The sequence below is a fragment of the Crinia signifera genome, chromosome 1 (genome assembly GCF_055691185.1).
Source record: "Crinia signifera chromosome 1, ASM5569118v1, whole genome shotgun sequence".
In the NCBI taxonomy this organism is placed as follows: domain Eukaryota; kingdom Metazoa; phylum Chordata; class Amphibia; order Anura; family Myobatrachidae; genus Crinia; species Crinia signifera.
Genome location: NC_139217.1, coordinates 380961749 through 380967787, shown reverse-complemented (window position 1 = coordinate 380967787; position 6039 = coordinate 380961749).

Here is a 6039-nt window from a genome sequence, read left to right as displayed (position 1 = left end):
ATTCTTGTGAATCATTGGAATTAATAAAATTCTAATTTTTAAATACAGCATTATAATTATTTTAAACCTACATTGGTGTGTGTGTGTGTGTGTGTGTGTGTGTGTGTGTGTGTGTGTGTGTGTGTGTGTGTGTGTGTGTGTGTGTGTGTGTGTGTATGTATATATACATACATATTGGTTTGTCAATGCACTCACAGTAATTCTCCAACGGTGGGGTGCTGCTGTAGTAGTCCTTTTAAGGTATGTATAGATCTGCTTGGAGGTTGCTTTGTGATGGACTGCACCATGACTAAGGTCCATGTCCGAAACGTTGGGAGAATGCAGCGCTTGTGAGGAATAAAAGCACTTTTATTGCAAAAAGCTTTGGTGAGTGCCCTGTTTCTGGATATATATATATATATATATATATATATATATATATATATATATCGGCAATACTTATTTGCTCTAGGTAAAAAAAAAGTCGGCAATCCACGTTGAGTAATAAACAATCACTTTTTTTTTTTTTAATAATGCAGTGATACATTACATGAGACCTTGTCTCCACCAACGTTTCATGGCCCAGCGGCCATTTCATCAGGATGTGGTCTGTTAGGGGGATATGTCCAAGTGCAGGGAGAGTGACGTGTAAAAGGGGTATTATTGTGTCCAGAGGCTGACGTATCAATTCAAGTGAATGCAATATAAAGTACAATCAGATTAAATGGCATTGCATGACGGTATTCTTAAGGTGATAAAATATTATATTCTGTAATGTGATTTCAGAGATTGTTGTACGTGCAGGGACCCGTTTAGATACTGGGGCCGTATCTGGATTGCCAAAGTAGTTGACACAGCGTGTCGATTAAATGTTAATAGCTACACAAGCTAATGCACACGATGTTGTTAAATGATGTGGGTGCATGCATACATACAGTATTTAGACTATATACGCCACATGTAATTGGCAAATTCTGAAATCAGCTTGATTTTGAATAATGCACTGCAGTTTTGCATATCCCCCGGTCACGCCGCTGGGGGAGTGCTATATTGCTGATGTTAGTTAAGCAAGTATGCTATGGTGTGCACTATGAATAATGAGGTTCAGTACATGTTACGAGTTAGTGCATTACGTAGCATTTAGAACTCTGGTGTGTCTCACTAAAATGTATACATATATATATATATATATATATATATATATATATATATATATATATATATATATATATGGGTCTAATACCCTAACCTCATTATTCATAGTGCACACCATAGCATACTTGCTTAACTAACATCAGCGATATAGCACTCCCCCAGCGGCGTGACCGGGGGATATGCAAAACTGCAGCGCATTATTCAAAATCAAGCTGATTTCAGAATTTGCCAATTACATGTGGCGTATATAGTCTAAATACTGTATGTATGCATGCACCCACATCATTTAACAAGATCGTGTGCATTAGCTTGTGTAGCTATTAACATTTAATCGACACGCTGTGTCAACTACTTTGGCAATCCAGACACGGCCCCAGTATCTAAACGGGTCCCTGCACGTACAACAATCTCTGAAATCATACAAAGTCAAAGGTGCAGGTGCACAAATCAAACTCCCAATTTCAAATATTGCAATAAAATTTTGCATTTTTAGTGAGGTTCTTCACTTATTTATGGCCATAAGTAACGGCTTGCCCACCGCGTCCAGGTGACCTCATTAGTCGGGCAAGTCCCTAACATTTTGGGGGGTACAAATCTAGGGCACAGGGCACCCAAAAACAGTGCAGCCGAGTGACCCCAGGGCAACACAAGACTGAAAGAAATATATAGTGAAACAAAGTGAGGATAGGTTAGTGAGAGAGGCTGCTAAAAATAGCAGTGGGAAAGTAAGTGAGAGGTAAAAAAATGAGAGATAAAGTAGTGAGAGGTGAAGTAGTGAGAGGTGAAGGTGAGAAATGAATTACATTGAAATAAAACACACAATAGGGATGAAAGTTTATTGCAATATTTTAAATTGGGAGTTTGATTTGTGCACCTGCACCTTTGACGTTGTATGCAGTTCTACTGAAAGGTCTCCGCAGGGTCGCACCTCTCAATTGGTGTGCACCCCAGGACCCCACCCCTGTATCTCTGAAATACACTACAGAATATAATATGGAATAGTTACAGAGGGATCCCATTCCAAGGAGATCTAACTCTGTCTACCATTTAGATATTCTCATAGTTTAAGGAACAAATTGTCTTCAATTTAACAGAGACACATTGTATACATAAAGAGTCCCCGCATATGCTGTTTTTAAACACGCACTATCTTCACCTTGTTAGTCATTATTGTATGTTTTTTAAATATTTCGCATCTTTTTAAGAATTAATTCTAATAAAGGTTACATTTTATTGTTGTTTTTACTTCTCTTTGGTGCACCACACCAAGACACTTCTTTTTCTTTCATTATTAAAATCTAATTCTTCCAGTGTCAGTGGTAGCACACCCCTACGTACTTGAATTAAACACCACATTTATTTACTCATACTATCAGGGGGCCTAAACCAAACTATCAATATATTGTCTCGATTTGGTCCTGTGCGGCAGGATTCCCCACCCTATTTGTTTGCATACATGATACACAGTATAATGTAGTTACACAACTCTGTGACACTGGGCTTGATTCCGATGTGGAAGCTGCTGCTATCTCTGCTGATGACATAATGCAGCAGCGATAGCACCTATATTTTAATGCAGCAAGAGGCTCCACATCTCCTGCTTATGTTACTGATCCATGCTGCATCCTATGATGCTGTACCTTTATCACCTGTGACACAACCAGTCATGGATGTCGCCTGCATATACTGTACTGTAAATTTAATACTGTGTGTACCCACACAAATACTCTGTACGCCAAACCATTGCTGCAGAATACAGGGGAGAGGGAATAGAGGTCATGGAGTGGTGCTGCCTTCTGAAGGTCCTACCAAGAGGCCAATAATTCTCTGTCCTTGGATGCAGATCCTGGCCTCTTGTCTCCCCCCGCAGTGCCGATGTCCACATACATTTTGAGAAACTGATGCCATTGCTGTTTACACATTGCAACAAACTGTCAATACAAGCTCTGCTCTTCTGCCAAAAAAATGACCAAAACATCATTAGCTGAATATCCTTTGTGGTGGGGAGTATGAGTAGTGTCTGCAGCATGTAGGGAGGCATACACACAGGTGATTTTTGTTACATTTCTAAGTGATCTGTTTAGATCACTTAGAAATTAAGCAAACGCGTGCAGTGCATATGCCCCATAGAATGGCAATGCGCCATTGCTCGCTCAGATACAGTATTTAGTGCATGCACTTAATATCTAGACCATTGCCGGGGCTAGATCACTTAGTACAGATCGCTAAGCACAGGACCACCCATCCTTTCTCCCATCTTTAAGAGATGGGTAAATGTATCAACGTAATGAGGACAGCCTTACTAAGATATAAAAGAGTCAGGTACTTAAGAAAGAGGATACCCAAATAGTCCAGATGTGAGGAGGCCCAAGAGAGTGGGCTGAGTTTACACCAGGACATTGAGTACTGACTAAAAAACCCTGCCATTGCCATTGGAGAGTGAGCAGTCTCACAACTCCCCTATCTGCTTAGAGCCTACAGAGCAAGTGGCCTCCACAACCCTCCTCCCTGCCCGGAGCCTGCAGCGCGAGCGACCTCCACAACCCTCTCTCTGCAGAGAAAGTGGCCTCTGCAAACCCCTTCCGCATCTAGAGTCTGCTGAGCGAGCAGTCTTTGAAACCCCCTCCCTGCCCGGCACCTTCAGAGCAAATGATCTCTGCAAAGCCCCCTCTCCACCTGGTGCCTGCAGAGCGTGCAGCCTCTACACTAACCCCTCGCCACCTTCTCACTGGGTGCCTATAGAGTGAGTGACCCTCCACACCCCCCTGCCCACCTAGTTCCTGCAGAGCGAGCAGTCTCTGCAACCCCCCTCTTCTCAGCAGCTGCAGAGCATGCAGCCCACTGCACTCCTCTCCGAGGGAACCGCTGTGCCTAATGCTGCGGTGCTGACCCTGGACTGCTGGAGGTAGGGATGTCTTTTTGCCATTCATAATTCATTTACAAATGATAAAAAAAAACTATGCATTAAAGCTTATGGGGTTGGAATGCCTTTCAAAAGAAATGGTTGAGGAGTGAAACTTGGGGAATGGGTAAAAACCGGAAAGCTGGACCGTACATGCTCCATTCAGCTAACTCTGCCACCCGGAGATTGCCTGTTTGGGGGTTGTCCTGATCATGGGTGTGCCTGTCTGGGGGTGTCCCACAGTGCTCAGAGTGGGCCAGTATACAGTGGTATGGCATACAAGCAATTTGAGCACTGATTGAAAAACCCTGCCTCATCATTTCAAATTTGGCGCTATTCATGTGCCAATTTGCACTTTTGAACCAGTAGCCAATCAAGATCAGTCATGTGGCCACTCCTGTTTGGCTGACGGTCTGCTGCAGATTTGAAATAAGCCAGAGCCATCACCAACCAGAGCCTCATCCTCCTCCTTAGGTAATCTCTCTGTCCCTGCTGTCCCTTTCTCTGTCCCTGCTGTTGCGCTCTCTGTCCATGCTTTCACTATTTCTGTCCCTGGTGTCACTCTCCCTGTCTCTATGTACCTGCTGTCACTCTCTGTCCCTGCCGTCACTTTCTCTGTCCCTGCTGCCGCTCTCTCTGTCCATATGTCCATGCTGTTACTCTCTCTGTCCATATGTCCATGCTGTCACTCTCTGTGTCCCTGCTGTCGCCCAATGTCCCTGCTGTCACTTTCCCTTCTCCCTATGCCCGTGCTGTCACTCTCCCTGTCCCTGCTGTCGCTCTCTGTCCATGCTGTCACTCTCTCTGTCCCTATGTCCCTGCTGTCATTCTCTCTGTCCCTAAATTGTGGATCATACTCTCCGGCATAATGTGATTTTTGGCTCATACTGTGATTTTTGGCTTATTCTGTGTAGCATAAAGTGCTTTTTTTGGTTAATACTGTGGGAATTTTGTCTCGTACTGTGTGGCATAATGTGAATATTGCCTCATTCTGTGTAGCATAATGTGTTCAGGGCACTAGTACTAGATAGTATAAGGGGTCCTACTATTGTGGCGCAAATGTGTATAAGGAGTATATGGTGTGGTACACTATACTTAAGGACACACCCACTTTTGAGTGGCCACACCCCCTCTTCCAGAGTGCATTGTTACAGACTTCACTTTTTCATACCCCACTTTGAACACTGGTGTAATACATACAAATTATTAGTATGACCCCAATGACCGAGGAAGACCGCAAGTCTCACAATAACAACCTGTAGAGTAGACATTTATTATTATTTATTTATTAACACTTTCTTATATAGCGCACACATATTACGCAGCGTTTTACAGAGAACATTTGAACACTCACATCAGTCCCTGCCCCAGTGGAGCTTACAATTTATATTCCCTACCACATGTACAGGCACACACAGACATTCTATGGTTAATTTTGTTAGGAGCCAAATAACCTACCATTTTCTTTTTGGGATTGTGGGAGGAAACCAGAGTACCCGGAGGAAACCCACGCTAGTACGGGGAGAATATACAAACTCTGCACAGTTAGGGCTATGGCGGGAATCTAACCCATGACCTCAGCACTGTGAGGCAGTAATGCTAACCATTACACCATCCGTACTGCCCATTAGACATTATCCTAATACAGCACACGCAGCACATACTTTTTTGCGATGTAATGTGGGGTACACACCAGGACGATATGGCCCAAAATGGGCCAATTTAGATACAATCTCCACCGATTGTATGTAAATCGGCCGTGTTTTGGGCCATTTCGCTGCCCTTTTGATGCGATCCCGATCCGATGCGCGGCCCTGCGGGTAGTTAGGTCGACCATTGTAGTGGGTGCGGGTCACAATCACATCAGGGACTTTTTCTGTGCCGTCGATTTTTGTGTGCCTCACAAGCAGGATCGTCCTGGTGTGTACCAGGCATAACAGCTTTGCCATTCCTGTTATACGATCATCATCTGACAAATCTTCATTGTATTTGTGGAGACCATA